Source organism: Cervus elaphus, chromosome 26, assembly GCF_910594005.1.
Source record: "Cervus elaphus chromosome 26, mCerEla1.1, whole genome shotgun sequence".
Taxonomy (NCBI): domain Eukaryota; kingdom Metazoa; phylum Chordata; class Mammalia; order Artiodactyla; family Cervidae; genus Cervus; species Cervus elaphus.
In genome coordinates, this window is record NC_057840.1 from 27,554,707 (window position 1) to 27,576,003 (window position 21,297).

Sequence of the window (21,297 nt, forward strand, 5' to 3'; positions counted from 1 at the left end):
AGGAAGTGACATGATTTCAAGAGAGAGTGTTAGCAGATAAGTTCAAAGAAATAGTCAATTTAGGATAGGCCAGTGCTGAAGGTTTATTGTGGGCTTCCCAGGTGGCTGAAGGGTAAGGAATCCAGCTGCCAATGCAGGAGACTCAGGTTCGATCCCTGGATCAGGAAGATCCCCTGGAGGAGGGAATGGCAACCCATTCCAGTATTCTTGCCTGGAAAATTCCATGGGCAGAGGAGCCTGGCAAGCTACAGTCTGTGGGGTCACAGAGTCAGACACAATTGAGCACACATACGCAAAGGTTTATTATACTTGGAATTGCAAGGATCACATGTATCTGTCTTTGTGTTGGGAACCAAGTCTAGCTTCCAGTGGTGTAAAGAGAGTCTGTATTAGTTTCCTGTCATCGCTGTAACAAATAACTGCAAGTTTAGTGGCTTAAGCCACACAGGTTTATTTTCTTATGGTTCTGAATTGTGCCAGTAGGGTTGCATTTCTTTGGAAACTCTAGTGCGTGTGCTAGGTGCGTGCTAAGTCTCTTAGGTCAAATCTGACTCTTTGTGACCCCATAGACTTTAGCCCACCAGAATCCTCTGTCCATGGGATTCTCTGGGCAGGAATACTGGAGTGAGTTGCCATTTCCTTCTCCAGGGGATCTTCCTGACCTAGGAATCGAACCCATGTCTCTTGTATCTCCTGCACTGACAGTTGAATTCTTTACCACTAGCACCACCTGTGAAGCTCTAGAGGAGAATTCATTTCCTTGCCTTTACTTTCATGTAGAGTCCACCCACACTCTTTGGCACCTGGCCCCTTTATCCATCTTCAAAGTCAGTAGCATTGCTTCTTCTCATCTCTAACATCAGCTCTGGTCCTTACATCTTCTCCCCTGATTCTCATCCTCTTGTCCCCCTTTTCTAAGGACTCTTGTAGTTAGACTGAGCCCACCCAGATAATCCAGGATAATCTCAAGATCTAATTTAATCACACTTGCAAAGTCTCTTCTGTCATATAAGGTAACATATGCACAGGGAAGCCTGGCGTGCTGCAGTCCATGCGGTCGCAAAGTGTTGGACACGACTGAGCGACGGAACAACAGGAACATGCACAGATTCTAGGGGTTAGGATGTGGCCATCTGGGGTGGAGGAATTGGAGTATTCTTCAGCCCATCACTGTGGGCTTTCTTGCTTAAGAGAAGTCTGATTTCTTTGCCAGTGCTAGTCCTAGCCCTCCCCAGGCTGTATTTTTCCTATTGAAGGTTTCATTTTTAAGGTTCTTTCCCTTCACTCTCTGGCCAATGGCAAGGTAAAAATTTAAATACGTTAGAATTTTGGATTGCAAAATTTGTTGGATTGCAAAGACATGAGGGCAAAGATGGCCTTCGTTGTTGTTTAGGTGCTAAGGTGTGTCTGACTCTTTTGCAGCCCCATGGACTGTGGCCCACCAGGCTTCTCTGACCATGGGATTTCCCAGGCAAGAATACTGGAGTGGGCTGCCATTTCCTCCAGGGGATCTTCCCGATCCAGGGATCAACCCCGTATCTCCTGTACTTGGCATGCAGATTCTTTACCACTGAGACACCAGGGAAGTCAAAGATGGCCTTATCAATCTCTTTATCCCCAGTGCCTAATAGAAGTCAAAGTACATGTCCAGTCGCTATGGAAAGTGGTGCACTTTCCTGGTGATCCAGTGGTTAAGAATCCACCTGCCAAGGCAGGGGACACGGGTTCGATCCCTGGTCTGGGAAGATTCCACATATTGTGAGGCAACTAGGCCCATGCCCCACAACTGCTGAAACCCTAACACCCTGGAGTCCATGCTCTGCAACAAGAAAAGCCACTGCAATGAGAAGTCCGAACACTGCAACAAGAGAGTAGCCCCTGCTTGCTGCAACTAGAAAAAGCCTGTGGGCAGCCATAAAGAGATAAATAAGCAAAAAAAATTTTTAAATGCATAGAAGATGGTGGTGGTGATTACATTATGAAATCAAGGAGGGTTTATGGTTTTCTTAAAGATGCCCATAGAAATTATGAGATTTTCTAATTCCAAGTATGAATACAGATGTATTATATGTAAATCATATTTATTGTACATCCTTTCCCTGGACAGTTCCTGGGGTGAAAAAAAAGCTAGAAAATGTCAGAGACGGAATTTTGCCATCTCAGAAAGAAAAGAACATATTTCTGGTACCCAGGCTAAATTTTCCTTTTGGTGGTATTTTTAACAACACATGAAGTTGCAGCATTTGAATTTCTATCAAGCCCCACTTTTGGTGAGGAATCAGCTAAATATTAAATTAAGTAATATGGGCTTTCTTCGAATGTAGCTAACACCTCTCTGTGATGAAGAAATAGTTTGGCCTCATAATGGTATCTCCAGAAAATGCCCTTGAGTGTGGGGATGGAAGGTGATACAAATTAGTGAGAGACGTGGCTGTCAGAAGCTGAAGGTTGTACTAGCCTCTTGACGGGGCATGTAGAGGCTCTTGCGTGTAGGAGGCCCTTTGCTTGCAGCGTTGTCTCACTGCATGGCAGTCCCGTGGAGTTATTTACTGCTGAGTGTGCTGCCAAGGGGAGGGAAAAATTCCAAAGAGACACTTATTGAAAGGGAGCCCAAACAGAGCAGTGTGCTCTTCCAGGACTAGAATTCTCAGCCCTGGAATAATGAAATTCAAATTAAAGGAGTGTTCAGACCGCTGCTCCGATTCATCCGGAGTGTTCCCTGCAATGTGTTATTCATCACTGGGAACAACCTGTAAGATGCGCCATCTGTAACACATAGCATCACAGACCTCGTCAGAGAGCAGACGGTGTGATCCAAGCTGACCTCTGAAAAACAGTCAACGGAATTGCTGCTCCTGTGTTTTCACCTTCCTGTGGTTTGCACTTTCTGCTAAGGTGATTTCTGTGACAAGAGGAGGATGAAAATCTCGGATACCTGACGAAAATAAATAATGTGATTTGACTCTTTCTTACAATAGTCCCTGGTGTGGTAAAGCATCTGCCTGCAATGCAGGAGACCCAGGTTCAATCCCTGGGTTGGGAAGATCCCCTGGAGAAGGAAATGGCTACCCACTCCAGTATTCTTGCCTGGAAAATCCCATGGATGGAGGAGCCTGGTAGGCTACAGCCCATGGGGTCGCAAAGAGTCAGACACCGCTTCACTTTACTTCACTTTACAATAATAAGATGAGTATTCATAGATATTCTTTATTTAAGATTAAAAGCCTTTATTTTACTATCACATGAAAATCCTCTAGTCATGTATGGATGAAGTATGTCCAGGAAGCCACAGTCAGTCATATCAATTTTATCTAATTTTAGAGGAAATTTAAGAAATATCAAATCTTTGATTTGGCGACATGTTTGGTTACAGTTGTAGGATCTCTGTAGGTACTGTGTGTTGCTCAGTTGCTCGGTCGTGTCTGACTCTTGGCGGCCTCATGGACTGCAACACTCCAGGCTTCCCTGTCGTTCACTGTCTCCTGGAGTTTGCTCAAACTGTTGTCCATGGAATTAGTGATGCCATCCAACCATCTCATCATCTGTCATCCCCTTCTCCTGCCTTCAGTCTTTCCCACCAGCAGGGTCTTTTCCAATGAGTAGTCTCTTTGCATCAGGTGGACGTAGTATTGGAGCTTCAGCTTTAGCATTAGTCCTTCCAATGAATATTCAAGGTTGATTTTCTTTAGAATTGACTGGTTTAATCTCCTTGCTGTCCAAGGGACTCTCAAGAGTCTTCTCCAGCACCACAGTTCAAAAGCTTCAATTCTTTGGTGCTCAGCCTTCCTTATGGTCTAACTATACATTCATATATGACTACTGCGAAAATCATAGCTTTGACTATACAGACCTTTGTTGGCAAAGTGATGTTCTCTACTTTTTATATATGCTGTCTAGGTTATCATACATTTTCTTCCAAGGAGCAAGTGTCTTTTAATTTCATAGCTGCTGTCACTATCTGCAGTGATTTTGGAGCCCAAGAAAATAAAATCTGTCACTGCTTCCACATTTTCCCCATCTATTTGCCGTGAAGTGATGGGACTGAATGACATGATCTTAGTTTTTTGAATGCTGAATTTTAAGCCAGTTTTTTTCACTCTCCTCTTTCATCCTCATCAAGAGGCTCTTTAGTTCCTCTTCACTTTCTGCCATTAGAATGGTATCATCTGCATGTCTGAGGTTGTTGATATTTCTCCTGGAAATCTTGATGTACTGTATTTCCAGTTCCAACTCATTTACCCAGGTAATTTTAATACTAAACACCTATCCCTTTATTATAGATCAAATATAAATACTTAGTAAAACTAATGCTAAGTAGACAACTATCATTAATCCTTTATGGAGTTGTTACATAGGTGCTCAGTGTTCAGTCGTGTCCAATTCTTTGTGATCCCATGGCCTGTAGATCGCCAGGTTTCTCTGTTCATGGAATTTTCCAGGCAATAATATTGGAGTAAGTTGCCATTTCCTACTCCAGAGGATCTTCCCAACCTAGGGCTCAAACCTGCGTCTTTTTCGTCTTCTGCGTTGGCAGACAGATTCTTTACCACTGTGCCACCTGGGAAGCCCCCTTACATAGGCTAAATGAGTTAGTATTAGTAGAGCCCCATTCCTGAGATATTATTTATAAAATGAATAAAGAACATGAGAGTGGATTCCACTTATGCATCTCTCTTGGTAAGACAAAGTAAATTCCTTTGTTTATCTGAACTTAATAAAGCAGGTCTGTATCATACTTAATTCACTTGGGGTAACAGTAAGGGGATCTTTTGTACTCCAAGTCTCTCTCACAGTAAGTTACTCATAGGTCTTCTTAGGAAGCAATGTGTTATGTTTTTTGTTGTTGTTTGATTGGTTGCTTTGTTGGTTGATTTTTTTTTTTTTTTTCTTGGTTGGGGCGGGAGGCACACTGTGCAATTTGTGGGATCTTAGTTCCCTAACCAGGATCGAACCTGGGCCATGGCAGTGAAAGTATGAAATCTAACCACTGGACCGCCAGCAAATTCCCAGGGCTTCATGTTTTTGTTACTTGAAGAAACACAAGCTATAGGAATGCCTTATACCACAAATTCTTTCTTCTCTCTCTCTCTCTTCAACGGTAGAGTTCCTTGTTGGAAGTCATGAGGCAGGGATTAAAGTGCTTTATGCAAAAACAGAACATCCTTCTCAGGTTTTAATAAAAGGGTTTTTTTTGTTTGTTTTTAATAGTAGCTGATTTATATATGGTGTACTTCAAGGAGATTTAAGCTTCTTTAAGGAGAGCAGTCTTTAGAACCCTTCCTGGTTCCATCTACATCACCTGCAGCAGTGCTCTGCTGATGGAACACCCATTGACTATGCACTCAGTTGAAGACTTTCTCACTCCAACAGGGAAAATACAAGGCCATGGATCTAACTGCACTCCCAAATCCAACAAAATGGGTCTTATCAGCAAAGGAAGTTTAGATCCTGTTCCTTGCAACTGTATATGCATCTTAGAAATGTTGGACTTCTCATTAAGGGCTCAGTGAAAGTCATTTGGTCATGTCTGACACTTTGTGACCCAATGGACTATAAAGTCCATGGAATTCTCCAGGCGAGAATTCTGGAGTGGGTAGCCTTTCTCTTCTCTGGGGGATTTTCCTAACCCAGGGATCGATCCCAGGTCTCCTGCATTGCAGGCGGATTCTTTACTAGCTGAGCCACAAGGGAAGCCCTTCATAAAGGGCAGGTATTCTAAAAAAGCACCATTAAGAGACATAGTGAGTAGAAAAGGAAAAAAATAATGGTAGCCCTAAGATTCTTTCTTATTCTGTAGGGCTGTTTTCATGGAATCTATTTCATTTCTAGGATTATGGTACAGTGCCATTTATTCTGGAAATTTGTAACTAAGGTATGAAAGTAAGTAATGAGGGAACTAAGCCAGAAACACACTGCCATAGACTGACCTTGAAATCCCAGTAAGGAACTGAGATGGATCACTTCCCAGGTCTGCCGCCCATCACCCAAACCACCTCGGCCGGACCCTCCCTTGACCTGATGCTAAGCCAATGCTCACTGTATATTCGTCCAGAATTGGAGAAGCAAAAGTGCATGGACCACCCAAAGGAGAACCTTAAGCTGTTTCCTTTCCCCCACCTCAAGCACTGGCTAAAGCTCACCTAGAGGCGCTGCTTCTTTGAAATCCACATGATACTGTTCTCTCAGTTCAGTTCAGTTCAGTCGCTCAGTCGTGTCCGACTCTTTGCGACCCCATGAATCGCAGCACACCAGGCCTCCCTGTCCATCACCAACTCCCGGAGTTTACTCAAACTCATGTCCATCGAGTCGGTGATGCCATTCAGCCATCTCATCCTCTGTCATCCCCTTCTCCTCCTGCCTTTAGGCTGCTTCTATTTGTGGGACACTAAGTATGTTTTTACACCTTCTCCTGGGTATCTACATTTTACGTATATATTTGTTATATTTTAAAAATTACATTTTACAAGGCAGTATTACTCAGCCATAAAAAGGAATGAATCTGAGTCAGTTCTAGTGAGGTGGATGAATCTAGAGCCTGTTATACAGAATAAAGTAAGTCAGAAAAAGAAAAACAAATGTAGTATCTTAATGCATATATTTAGAATCCAGAAAAATGCTGCTAATGAACCTACTTGCAAGGCAGCAGTAGAGAATGCAGACATAGAAAACAGGCTTGTGGACAGAGCAGTGGAAAGAGAGGGTGAGACGAATTGAAAGAGTAGTGCTAAAACGTGTACATTACCAAATGTAAAATAGATAGCCAGTGGGAACTTACGTGTGAGGCGGGGAGCTCAGCCTGGTGCTCTGTGACAACCTAGAGGGGTGGGATGGGGTGGGGGGTGGGAGGGAGGTTCAGGAGGGAGGGGACACACGTGTACCTGTGGCTGATTCACACTGTTGTAAGGCAGAAACCAACACAACATTGTAACGCAATTTAATTATCCTCCAATTAAAAATAAAATTTTAAAAACCTATTTAGAGCTCCCCAACTTACTAACATACCTTAAACTGGTATTTCCTAAAATTGGCAAATGCAATTTTGAATGTTTGACTTTTTAACTAATAAATTTTCTTTTTTTTAGGGTGATTTTTAGGTTCACAGGAAAACTGAGCTGATAATATGGAGAGTTCCCATTGATTCTTGTCTCCACACATGTACAACTCTTCCTATTATCCACATCCCCCACCAGAGTGGTACATTTGTTACAATGGATGGACCTACCTTAACCTATCATTGTTATCCAAAGTCTATCATGGTCTACATTAGAAATCACCTTTTTTCTTAACAACATGATTTTTTATTTGCTGAATAAATAGTGGTAATTTGTGGCACTTGATACTTTGTCCAGGAATGAAGGTTCAGTTCAGTTCAGTCACTCAGTTGTGTCTGACTCTTTGCGACCCCTGCAGCACGCCAGGCTTCCCTGTCCATCATCAATTCCTGGAGTTTACTCACTCATGTCCATTGAGTCGGTGATGCCATCCAACCATCTCATCCTCTGTTTTCCCCTTCTCCTCCTGGCTTCAATCTTTCCCAGCATCAGGGTCTTTTCAAATGAGTCAGTTCTCTGCATCAGGTGGCCAAAGAATTGGAGTTTCAGCTTCAGCATCAGTTCTTCAATGAATATGCAGGAGTGACTTCTTTTAGGATGGACTGGTTGGATCTCCTTGCAGTCCAAGGGACCCTCAAGAGTCTTCTCCAACACCACAGTTCAAAAGTATCAATTCTTCAGCACTCAGCTTTCTTTATACATGAAGGAAGTTTCATGAAGTCAGTAGTTGCCATTTTGAAAAGGGTCTTGTTTCATAAACTCAAGATAGACCTGTTCATCACAATCCATTAGTACCCCCTCAGTCCTTTATAAATGGAATTTTCTTCTACTTCTATCCATTTCCCAGGGCTTGTGGACCCATTCATATTCTCCATATTTAGAATCAAAGGTTCCTTTCTGAAGAGATCCTAATTTTAACGTAAAACGTGGGGCAAGTTCCTGAATTCCCACTTTCTTTTCACTCTTGAATATGTATCTGTGACATCTGAAGAATATATAATCCTGTTGACTGTGGAATGTGGCAACCTGCCTTCCAATAAATTGAGGATTAAGGGGAAAGAGAGTTGCAAACATATATCCAATAGAATGACCCAGTTGTGTTGTTAAAATTGTTCAAAATTATTTCAGGTGTGTGTACTGTTGGCTCTTTGCCTCTTCTCTCTCTCTCTCTTTTTTTTTTTTTTTTTTGCCTCTTCTCTTAATTTCTTTAACTTCCCTGGTGGTTCAGATGGTAAAGCGTTTGTCTACAATGCGGGAGACCCGGATTCGATCCCTGGGTCAGGATTCGATTCCCCTGGAGAAGGAAATGGCAACCCACTCCAGTACCCTTGCCTGGAAAATCCCATGGACGGAGGAGTCTGGTAGGCAATAGTCCATGGGGTCGCAAAGAATCGGACACGACTGAGTGACTCCACTTTGTTTAATTTCTTTATGCAGATGAACACTGCTTAAACTGAGCAACTGAGCTGTTTGGCAGCTGACTCAGAATTAATCCATTTGGTATTTTATGATCTTATTAATAACAATCAGGTCTGTGAAATCTCTTGAGATGGCACTGTGAAATAATTTTTTCAGAGCTAGTGCTCTTCTGTAAGAAGCATGTGAGTTTGGTATAACTGTAGAGAGATGGTCATAGAGTCATAGTGTTCTCCCATGAGATCACCCTGATGTGGTGATGAGAATCTTGGGAGAAGTATATTGAAGTAAGAAGCAAATTCGTCTGTAGCTTCGTCATAAACAACCTCTTCATCGTTAGGATATATACTACGTTTTCATCATACATTTCACTGGTTGTCAGTGGTCTTGGGTACAGGCTTTGATGGAACCTTATCACTGAGAGCCTCTCTCTCTGAGTTTTTCTTAACTGCCAACTTTTTCTTCCACTGCTGCTATTTCTACCAAACGTTAAGTGTCACCATTGTTTCTTCTTAATTTCTGAAATGCTAAAGCCTGGAGGAAAGGCAGCCGACTTCAGTGGTTGGACCCTACTTTCCGTCATCCCATCCTCTGCCACTGCAGCCTCTTGAGTTTCTTCAGGAGTGGCTCTGCACTTCAGGCCTTTCTTTCTGCTCAAAAACCACTTTTTTTTCCCATTTATTTTTATTAGTTGGAGGCTAATTACTTTACAATATTGTAGTGGTTTTTGCCATACACTGATATGAATCAACCGCAGATTTACATGTATTCCCCATCCCAATCCCCCCTCCCACCTCCCTCTCCACCCGATCCCTCTGGGTCTTCCCAGTGCACCAGCCCTGAGCACTTGTTTCATGCATCAGCCTGGGCTGGTGACCTGTTTCACCCTAGATAATATACATGTTTCGATGCTATTCTCTGGAAACATCCCACCCTCGCCTTCTCCCACAGAGTCCAAAAGTCTGTTCTGTACATCTGTGTCTCTTTTTCTGTTTTGCATATAGGGTTATCGTTACCATCTTTCTAAATTCCATATACATGTGTTAGTATACTGTATTGGTCTTTATCTTTCTGGCTTACTTCACTCTGTATAATGGGCTCCAGTTTCATCCATCTCATTAGAACTGATTCAAATGTATTCTTTTTAACGGCTGAGTAATATTCCATGGTGTATATGTACCACAGCTTCCTTATCCATTCATCTGCTGATGGGCATCTAGGTTGCTTCCATGTCCTGGCTATTATAAACAGTGCTGCGATGAACATTGGGGTACACGTGTCTCTTTCAGATGTGGTTTCCTCAGTGTGTATGCCCAGAAGTGGGATTGCTGGGTCATATGGCAGTTCTATTTCCAGTTTTTTAAGGAATCTCCACTCTGTTCTCCATAGCGGCTGTACTAGTTTGCATTCCCACCAACAGTGTAAGAGCGTTCCCTTTTCTCCACACCCTCTCTAGCATTGCTTGTAGACTTTTGGATCGCAGCCATCCTGACTGGCGTGTAATGGTACCTCATTGTGCAAAAACCACTTTTGATGTTGAACGTTCTGTGGGTTTTGACAAAAGTATAGTAGTATTACACAGAATAGTTTCACTGCCCTGAAAATCCTCTACACTCTGCCTAGCATTCCTTCTCACCCCTCTATAGCCCCTGACAACCAATAATCTTTTTACTGTCTCCATAGTTTTGCACTTTCCATAATGTCCTGTAGTTTGAATCATACAAACTACTACTTTTTTTTTTTTTACTTCTTTTCATATTACCTTTTTTAAACGTGTGTTTCCTGCATGTCTTTTCATGGCTTGATAGCTTATTTCTTATTTACTTTTAGCACTGAGTAATATTCCATTGTCTGGATGTACCACAGTTTATTTATCCCTTCACCTACTGAAGGGAGCGGTTGCTTCTGAGTTTTGGCAATTATGAATAAAGCTGCTGTAAACTACCCAGGTACAGAGTTTTGTACGGACGTAAGTTTTCAGTTCATTTAGGGAAATACCTGGAAGCATGATTGCTGGATCATATAATACGAGTATGTTTAGTTTCATATGAAATCACCAAACTGCCTTCCAAAGTGGCTGTACCACTTTGTATTCCCACCAGCAATGAATGTGAGTTCCTGTTATTCCTCATCTTTATCAGCATTTGGCATGGTGGCCATTCTAATAGATGGGTGTCACTGCTGTTCCTTAGCTAAGTTGTGTCTGACTCTTTGTGACCCTGTGGGCTGCAACACGCTAGGCTTCCATGTCCTTCACCATCCCCTGGACTTTGCTTAAACTCATGTCCATTGAGTCGGTGATGCCATCCAACCATCTCATCCTCTGTCGTCCCCTTCTCCTCCTGCCCTCAGTCTTTCCCAGCAACAGGTTATCATATTGTTGCTTTAATTTGCATCTCCTGAATGACATATGATGTTGGGCATCTTTTCATATGCTTACTTGCCATCTATATATTTTCTTTGAAGAGGTGTCTGTTCAGATCCTTTGCTATTTAAAAATTGGGTTATTTTATTTTTGAGTTTTTAGTTCTTTATTTATTTTGAATAACAGTCCTTTATCAGATGTGTCTTTTGCAAATGTTTTCCAGGCTGAGGCTTGAGTTCTCATTCTTTTGACATTCTCTAAAAAAAAAAACGGTTTTAATTTTAATGAAGTCTTATCGACTGCCTTTTGTGGATCTTATCTTTGGTGGTATATCTAAAAAATCATCGCCTTACTCAAGGTCATATGGATGTCTCTCCTTTGTTATCTTTAGGAGCTTTATAGTTCTTGCTTTACATGTAGGCCCAGGATCCATTTTGAGTTAATTTTTATGAGGGCTCTAAGATCTCTGGAGTTTGCTTAAACTCACGTCCATTGAGTCGGTGATGCCATCCAACCATCTCATCCTCTGTTGTCCCCTTCTCCTCCTGCCCTCAGTCTTTCCATCTATAGAGATCTCTGTCTAGATTAACTTTTTTTTTTTTTTGCATACGGATGTCCAGTTGTTCTTTTTTTTTTAAATGAATTTGCAAAATATAGGTTTAAGATTGAAGAAGAAGGTTATTTGGCCACCTGATGCAAAAAACCAACTCATTGGGAAAGACCCTGATGCTGGGAAAGACTGAAGGCAAAAGGAGAAGAGGGCGGGAGAGGGTGAGATGGTTAGATAGCATCACTGACTCAGTGGACATGAATTTGAACAAACTCTAGGAGACAGTGGAGGACAGAGGAGCCTGGCGTGCTGCAGTTCACAAGATCACAAAGCGTTGGATGCGGCTTAGCGACTGAACAAGAAGATTATGTGAATTAGAGAGGTGGCTCCTAGTCACCAGAGTGATGCGGGATGCTCTCTGTGTGGACTGACCCAGAAGTAAAAGATTCTTTCTAGAAAAATAATAAATCACTCATTTAATGAAAAAAAAAAGATTGAAGTAGAAACAGTCTTGGTTTAGAAGCAAATATTTTACATATCAAGGTGGTGTCATGAAATGACTCTGACAATTACATTCATTCTATTTTTAGAAAACAATAAAATGAAAATGTGTCCACAGACCTCATTTTTACTGTACTTCAATGGGCCTTCCTGGCAGTGGGTTGCCTTGTAGCTCAGAGGGTAGAGAGTCTGTCTGCAGTGCAGGAGACCTGGGCTTGATCCCTGGGTTGGGAAGATCCTCTGGAGAAGGAAATGGCACCATACTTGGGGCTTCCCTGCTGGCTCAGAGGGTAAAGAGTCTGCCTGCAATGCGGGAGACCCGGGTTTAATCTCTGGGTCGGGAAGAACCCCTGGAGGAGGAAATGACAACCCACTCCAGTGTTCTTGCCTAGAGAACCCCCGTGGACAGAGGAGCCTGGAGGTCTACAGTCCATGGAGTCACAAAGAGTCTGATATGACTGAGTGACTAATGCTAATGAGTCTTTACTAGCAAAGTAAAATAATCTCATGTAGAAAATGACCTAGAAAATTTTAGGTTCCAAGTCCCATTTTCACCTTATTCTGTGTGGTAATTTTAGGAAAAGTATTTCTTTTTCTCATTGCAGACAGCCTAACAATAACAATATAATTATTGAATTGTAACCCTTTTCAAGGAAGGTCTTAATATAGTGGAGGACATATAGAAAGTTGTGGAAATTTGCTGCCTATTATGGAATTAAAATCCTTTTCAGGGAAGGTTCTGATGTATCATATATCCTAAACTCTCTTCCAGAAAGTTGCAGCCTAAGAATGTGCTATTCTCTTCAAAGACTGTAATTAAACAAATATATATTCCCTCTGTCTGATCTTGCCAGAATGGGAACACTGAGTCCTGATCATTCAGTGAGAGAGCAGTTTTGCTGCAAATGTGAAATTTGCACTTTTCCTTTTTGGTATGTAGCATCCTAAATATTTGAAGCTGGTATTTATACGCTTAGAGGCTATTGAAGAAAAGCTGGTGTGATTTTGACATTGAGGTCTCAGGGCCAGCTGTGACTCAAGCTACTGATCAGTTTGTGTTCATTGTATGCTAAGTGTTCACAACAAAGGAGTCTGGTGATGGCGAGGCTGAGTCGGTAAGATGATTTATCTCTTGTCTATTCCATTGGAGAATGAGCCTTGGATTCACGCCAAGATGATAAAAGCCGGCAGCATCTATGTTCTAAGGTGTCAGGCTGATGACTGCACAGCTGGGCACGTGCAGACTGCTGCAGGCAAACCCTGGGTGAGTTGCATGCCACAAATATTTGTTCATTGGATCTGGCTGGCAGAGGAAACAGGAATTGCAGCGGATATCAAACATGGTCTTGTCCCCATGGGATCTCATTGCCACAAATTGACAGCTCTTCACCAATTTAAAAATCAGCACCAGTATTTAAGTTTTTTCATTTTTTTAGGAAGAACAAGCTAATTTAGATAATCCTAGGAATTGAAGTAATTTCTATGCACAGAACATTTACCTACTCTAAGAAAATGAAACCTTTTTTAGAGTTACTATCAGCATTAAAATGGCCTTATGTATTTAAACATATGACATTTATCCTCTATCTTCTTATTTGCAGAGAGCAGGTGTTATCTCACTTACATACAGTGTATCTTTTCTTTTTTTTAGCTCAAATTGGATTATACTTTTTTATCATATATCAATAATTTCTAACTTAGCAATATCTCTTGGCTATCCGTCTCTGTTGATATGTATGAATATTTTAAATACTGTTCCATTATTTGGACATACCCAAATATATTTAACTAGTCCACCTTTGTTGGGGGCATTTGGGATGTTTCTTTGTGTGTGTGTTTTCTATTACAAAAATGCCACACAAAGCACATATTCAGAAATCTTCGTCCTCTTAAATATGTTTATAGGACAAGATAAGAAAAAATAAAGAGCATAGGAAACATAGTGTGTTTCCTATGAGTGTGTTTCCTGAGTGTGTGCTCCGTCACTCAGCCATGTCCAACTCTTTGTGAACCCACAAACTGTAGCCCGCCAGGCTCCTCTGTCCATGGGATTTCCCAGGCAAGAATATTGGAGTGGGTTCGCATTTCCTCCTCCAGGGGATCTTCCCAACCCAGGGATCAAACCCGTGTCTCCTCACATTATCAGGTGGATTCTTTACCACTGAGTCACCTGGAAGCTCCCAGAAAACATTATGATATTTAGATTTTCTTGGGCTGGCCATCTATCTGTTTCTAATCCTCAATATATTCTCAGTGATTAATGTTTCCTAAATAGTATTTGTTTTCTCTGCTGCAAAACAAATGACCACAAAGTTAGCAACTTAAAGCAACACACATTGTCTCACAGTTTTTATGCATTAAGAGTCTATGCACACCTTAGCTGGGTCCTCCCCAAGACTGCAGTCAAGGTGACAGGTGGGGTGGGTTTATATCTGACAGCTCTAGGGAAGAAAGGTCTGCTCCCAAGTTCACTCATGTTGTTGGCAGAAATAAGTTCTTTGTTGCTCTAGGACTCATGGCAGCTTGCTTCTTCAAAGTCAGCAAAGACGGCAAGACTCTAAAGCAAGTCTGCTATCAAGGCAGGCGTCATACAAACCTAACCTAAACACGGGAGAACCAGTCCATCACCTCTGCCGTATAAGATCACACGGTCATGGGAGCAGCATCTCATGTTGCACCACATCTTTGCCATGTTATGTTGATTAGAAGCAAGTCCCTGGCCTCACCCATACTCGAGGGGATTACACCAAGGTGTGAGTCCAAAAAGAGAATTATTATCTTGAATTCACATTTTATTTTATGTTCATGTAGATTGCCCAATTTTACTTTACAATCTAAATAATATTTGGCCCCTTCAAAATGAATCAAATTGTTCTGAGGGAAAAGTCTTTGAGTTTTGGTGTGATAAACCTGAATCAGTGTGAGAGAGGTGACTAAATTTCCATCAGATGATAGAGAATCCAACATGAGTAAAGATAGAGATGACTCAAGCAATATGATTGACAGGCTTGATCTAATTGATCAAATAGATCTATGTAAATTCCTCTTCAGCCTACACACAACATATACAAATATTGGTTGTTTACTAAATCACAGAAGAAATTTTAAGAACTTTAGAGGATTGATTTGATGCAGAAAACATGCTCTCACTACAATGCAATTAAATTAGGAGTAGATATGGCTGCCATAAAAATAGTGTGTTATAAGTCCTAGCCTGAATGAATAACACTTGTTATTAATATCTTCGCTTTACTCCATTGATTGTCATTTTATATTTGTCTTTATGGTGCTGTAAATTCCATGGGAAGGACTTCTAACATAGATTTGTTGGGTCAGGAACTCTTCCTGGAAAAGTAACTCGGACTGAAACCCAAAGTATGGACAGACGAGTGCAACAGAATAAAATAATATCCTCAGACAAAAACCCTGAGGAGAGAGAATGGGGAGCAACTTGCTGTCTGGGGTAAAGTGCAGAGATGGAAGAGAGACGAGCCTAAAGATGAGGCTGGAAGCTAAAGCAGATTTAATAGAACTCATACTTCTAATATACGAATATGGCACTACTTAATTTGAAAATCACTGCAGATGGTGATTACAGCCATGAAATTAAAAGACACTTACTCCTTGGAAGGAAAGTTATGACCAACCTAGATAGCACATTAAAAAGCAGAGCCATTACTTTGTCAACAGACATCCGTCTAGTCAAAGCTATGGTTTTTCCAGTAGTCATGTATGGATGTGAGAGTTGGACTACAAAGAAAGCTGAGTGCTGAAGAATTGATGCTTCTGAACTGTGGTGTTGGAGAAGACTCTTGAGAGTCCCTTGGACTGCAAGGAGATCCAACCAGTCCATCCTAAAGGAGATCAGCCCTAGGTGTTCATTGGAAGGACTGGTGTTGAAGCTGAAGCTCCAATACTTTGGCCACCTGATGTGAAGAGCTGACTCATTTGAAAAGACCCTGATGCTAGGAAAGATTGAGGGCAAGAGGAGAAGGGGACGACAGAGGATGAGATGGTTGGATGGCATCACCAACTCAATGGACATGGGTTTGGGTGGACTCCGGCAGTTGGTGATGGACAGGGAGGCCTGGCCTGCCTGCTGCAGTTCATGGGGTCCCAAAGAGTCGGACACGACTGAGCGGCTGAACTGAACTGAACTGAACTGAATTTGAGAAATATTAAAGATATTATTAAAATACAAACAGCATTCTTGGACAGTTGTGCAGTGAGTTAAAAGGTGCCCTCCCCCAAAGATATGTCCATATCCCAACCCTAAGAACCCGTGAATATGAGCTTATTTGGAAAAAGGGTCATTGCAGATGTAATTAAGTTAAGGATCTTGAGGTGAGATCTGCCTGGATTATCCATTGGGCCCTATATCTAGTGATAGATGTCCTTATGAGAAACAGAAGAAGGGAAGATGTGTGTGTGTGTGTGTGTGTGTGTGTGTGTGAGGTCACTTCAGTCGTGTCCGACTCTGTGCGACGCTATTGATTGTAGCCCATCCGGCTCCTGTCCATGGGATTCTCCAGGCAAGAATACTGGAGTGGATGCCCTCCTCCAGGGGATCTTCCACTCAGGGATGGAACCCACGTCTCCTGCATTGGCAGGTGGATTCCTTACCACTCGTGCCACCTGGAAAGCCTAGAAGAGGAGTTAAAGACACATATAGGAGAAGGCCTGTGAAGACAGAGGCAGAGGTTAGAACTATGTGGCCACATGCCAAGGAATGCCTGGAGCCAGAAGCTGGAAGAGCCCTGGAATGACGTTCCCCCAGAACCTTTGGAAGGAGCACTGCCCTGCTAACACCGTGATGTTGGGCTTCTTGCCTCCAGAACTGTGAGAGAATAAATTTCTGCTGTTTATGTTACCAAGTTTGTGATCATTTGTTATAACAACCACAGGAAACTAATGCAAGTTGCATAGATGAAATTTAGTTCTGTTTTCTTCTTGCAATGCCAAAGAAGGCTTTAGATCTTTATGCAGATGACTAAGTAATAGTGTTTTTCCCACTCCTTTGTGGTCAAAGCTACCTAGAGGCAAGTTACATTACAGCCGACATGGGGTCAGGGAAATTGTATCATTGTTCTGATTGTCAGAAGACCCTTGATTCAGAATGACCTTTCTATTTCACATACAGTATCTCCAAATTCTTGGTGAGGTCAGATACACTGGCACTGTACTGGTTCAGTTACACAATAAACAGTATTTCAATCAAGGCCCTATTATTTTTAAGCACCTGGTTTCTATAATACTGTCTTATTAGGGACCAGTTTTTAATTGTCTGAATTGAAAATAAGCTTGCTTTTGGAAGTACTCAGAGAACCTAAAAAAAAAAAAGATCAATTGGCCCGAGCAATGAAGAGCTATGTTAACACAAGTGAATAACATTTATGAGTAAAACAAACATTTCATTTGAGTCAAGAGTTTGACTTATCCTCACAGCCCTCATTAAACCTGGCGATCCGGGTTCTGGTTTGGGCATGTTGTCTGTCTGTGTGATGCATAGACTTGTGTCCCTCCAAAGTCCATACTGGTTGAGGTCCTAACCCCGTCTCAGAATCGGGTCCTTACAGATGTAATTAGTTAAGATGAGGTCACTATGGTGGGCCTTCATCTGATACAACTGATGTTCTTTGAAAAAGGGGAAAATTGGACACAGAGAAAGACACAGGGACAAACAGCATATAAAGATGGAGAGAGAGAGCAAGTGACGCTTCTACAAGCTAAAACGTGCCAGCAAACCACCAAAGGTGATGGGAGGGACCCGAAACAGATTCTCTCTTTCTCAGGACCGCTTTTTCTTGGGCTTTCAGCCTCCAGAACTGTGAGACAATAAATTTATGTTGTTCAAGCTGCCCAGCTTGTGGTACTTGGTGATACAGCAGCCCTCGCAAGTCAGTACAGTTTGCGTCCTATTAATTTGCTTGAGAATTGTGTGTGAGCACCAAGACAACTCATGAAAATAGGAAGGAAAAGACTCATATTATATTTCAGATGATTTCATCCTAAATTACTCTATAATTAATTATATAAATATATATTATATTAATATATTGTATTGCACACATAATAATTAATGCATCATTATTTTACAGACATATCATCCCTAAGCAATTTATATAAATTTCTGCTTAAACAGGTCTTTTTTTTAGCATGAAATGTTGTACACATAATCTACCCACTGACTCATTGAGTGGTTTCAGAGTTGTATTGGAATAGTTATAATCTCAAACCAAATCTAACTTTACTTATATTTGGAAAATATTTTAATGGCCCAGTTCAGAAATATTTTAAAAAACCGATAGATAGTGTCATATTGTGAACAGGTTATTTATGAAAATTGGTTGATTTGTAGCTCAAAAATAATTAACATTTGGGTTTAGCTCAGTTTGGAATTCAGTAAATTTTGGTAACTTTTTTTGTGTGTGGAGTCAAGTTATTGATCATAACAGTATTCTATCAATTGATCATGACAGTGGATTATAATGAATTATTTCATTTATCTCTGGATATTGAGCCAGGATAATGTACCTAACAATGAACTTTGAAATTTAGTTCTACAAAGCAGTGCTATCCCTGGAGTAAAATAGAGGTAAAAGTATAAAACTCACTATGTGCATGGCTCAAAAATGTTCAGGTCTGGATAATGACATTTAATTTTCATCTTTGCTTGCATTTAAAATCAGACCTCTAGGCATTTTTAATCTAGCTCTTTAAAATGTTAAATGTTTTATTTGAAATGCACATTTAGTTTATAAGTAGCAATTTAGTGTTCTGTTTCCATGATGCATTGATATTAAATAAAGCCCTGGAAAGAAGTAATTTATTACAACTTGTTTCTCCTTTGTACAAGTCCCTATATGGACTTGATGTTGCTTGCTGGATATCAAAGGAGATTAGAGGCAGCATGAATTCGATGAAAGAATAAGCATCTGCCTCTCCTAGGATTTTCAATTAAAATTTTTTTTGTCTCATTAAAGAAAAGTAACAACAGAATTCTAAATAAAACACAAATTTAAAGAGCTAAGTAATGTTCCTTAAATGTTTAATAGCTGATACTTCCAGCTATTAAACATTTATACGTTTTCCGTTGTACTGAAAGTAAAAGTCAACTTACTTGTTGAAGAATACCAAAAATACACTGAAATTTTACACCCTAGTACAGTTATCAGTCTGTATTATTATGACATAGTTACACCCAAATGACTTTTCATGACATGTACTTGAGCTCTTTTAAGACTTAGTTTTCATAATAGAAGATATGGGTTGTTTATTTAAAGTTAGATTCAGTGATAGAGGGTATGTTTGTAATTGTATGCTTTAGGTCCAGTCTGAATGGGTGCTTAGTTGCTCAGTCGTGTCTGACTCTTTGTGACCCCATGGACTGTAGCCTCGCAGGCTCATCTGTCCATGGAATTTTCCAGACAAGAATACTGGAGTGGCTTGCCAGTTCCTACTCCAGGGGATCTTCCCAACCCAGAGATCGAAGCAGTGTCTCTTATGCCTCCTGCACTGGTAGGCAGATTCTTTACCACTAGCGCCACCTGGGAAGTCCTTTAGGTCTGATACCTCTAACTTCAAAATGTGAATATAATGAAAGATTTTTGCAGATTTGTTTTCGTGGGGGGTAAATTCCTCACAGGAAGGAAAAACTTCAGGTGCATATATTAAGAATGATCGTGTTGGCATTTATAATTCTCCATCTTTCCCATTGTTTGAGAATATAGATATCTGACCTATGAGATAACTTTTGTTTTATGGTAATGTCTTTGAAATCAATAGAAAACAAATACATTTTAGTAAGTAGAGTTTGGCATTATTAATGAACAATATGGAGGAGTCTACATATATCTCACCTCATGCAATACACAATAATAAATTACAGGTGAAATAAAGATTTACATGTGAAAAGTAAAGTGAAAGTCGCTCAGTAGTGTCCAACTCTTTGCAACCTCATGGACTATACAGTCCATGGAATTCTCCAGGCCAGAATACTGGAGTGGGTAGCATTTCCTTCCTCCAGGGGATCTTCGCAACCCAGAGATCAAACCCAGGTCTCCTGCACTGCAGGTGGATTCTTTACCAGCAGAGCCACAAGGGAAGCCCAAGAATACTGGAGTGGGTAGCCTATCCCTTCTCCAGCGGATCTTCCCAACCCAGAGAAAAGTAAAAGTTCTAGAAGAAAATATGAAAAAAGTGTATTACATACCATCGGAGTATGAAAGCCATTCCTTAATACAACACTAATATCAGAAAACATAAAAGAAATGATTGAAAAGTTTGAGTACCTATAAATGTAAACCGATGCTCTGTAAGAAAAGATACATTTTTAAAAACAGGGGGAAATATTTATAAATGGGTAAGCATGTCAGAAACAATGGCATGAATACTTCAAAAACCTTTTACATATTAAAGTGTATGTTCTCCTACAAACATATGGATACCAAGGGGGAAGGAGGGTAGGATGAATTGAGAGATTGGAATTGACCTATATACACTATTGATACTATGTATAGAATATATAACTAATAAGAACCTATTGTATAGCATAGGAAAACTCTACTCAATGCTCTGTGGTAACCTAATTGAGAAAGAAATCCAACAAAGAGGAGATATATGTATACGTAAAGCTGATTCACTTTGCTGTACAGTAGAAATTACAGGATTGTAAAGCAACTATACTCCAATAAAAATTAATTTAAAAATAAAAACAAAAAATAGATAAAATTTATGTTCTCTAGTCCTTTAACAGATATTTAAATAATCTCCTGATATGTCTGAAGTCATAGGCTGGGAGATTCAGATTAGACTCAGGTGGGTCCTTCAAACGGCCCCAAATCTACAGTTTCATTTCCATTGTGAGTATCTGTCCATAAATGCTTATCTTGAATTTATAAAACTATATCCCACTCTAAAACCTCTAAATAGAGTAGGTGTTATCTAACATTAATGTCATAATGACTTTTAAAGATAACTAAATTAAGTAACTTCCAAGTATCTGTGATATAATGACTGACAGACCTCTAGGACCTAATTGCCTTTATTTGACAGACATATACAAACACATATACATGTTTGTTAATGTAATATGGTCACTTCTCAGACATAACTTCATCCTTCCAATACAACTGAAAAAGTGTCCCACTTTTCAGGATTGAACCACAGCCCCCTTTTCTGTGTTCATGGAACAAATAGAGAAAATAGACATCTGTTTTTCTTGAACTGTCAAGAAGAGTACATGCGCTCTGACCTCACCTTTAAATTTAACCAAGTATATAGAAAGACTTGAGGCTGCTCTAAATGCTTCTCAAGGAATTTCCCCCAAGCACTAATATCTGAACAGCCTGAAAAAATATGCAAGAAAAACCTTTGTCTCCCCTGACATGAAGTTATGCTCAGCATGCTAACTA

General features: G+C 40.6%; 1 protein-coding gene and 1 pseudogene across 4 annotated transcripts in view; one reads left to right on the top strand and one right to left on the bottom strand.

The window, feature by feature from the left end:
- PHACTR2 (phosphatase and actin regulator 2) overlaps positions 1–21,297 on the top strand; it is a 291,523-nt gene that overhangs the window by 100,212 nt on the left and 170,014 nt on the right. The gene's annotated exons all lie outside the window — the stretch shown is intronic.
- Positions 7,833–10,225, bottom strand: LOC122684125 (annotated as a pseudogene).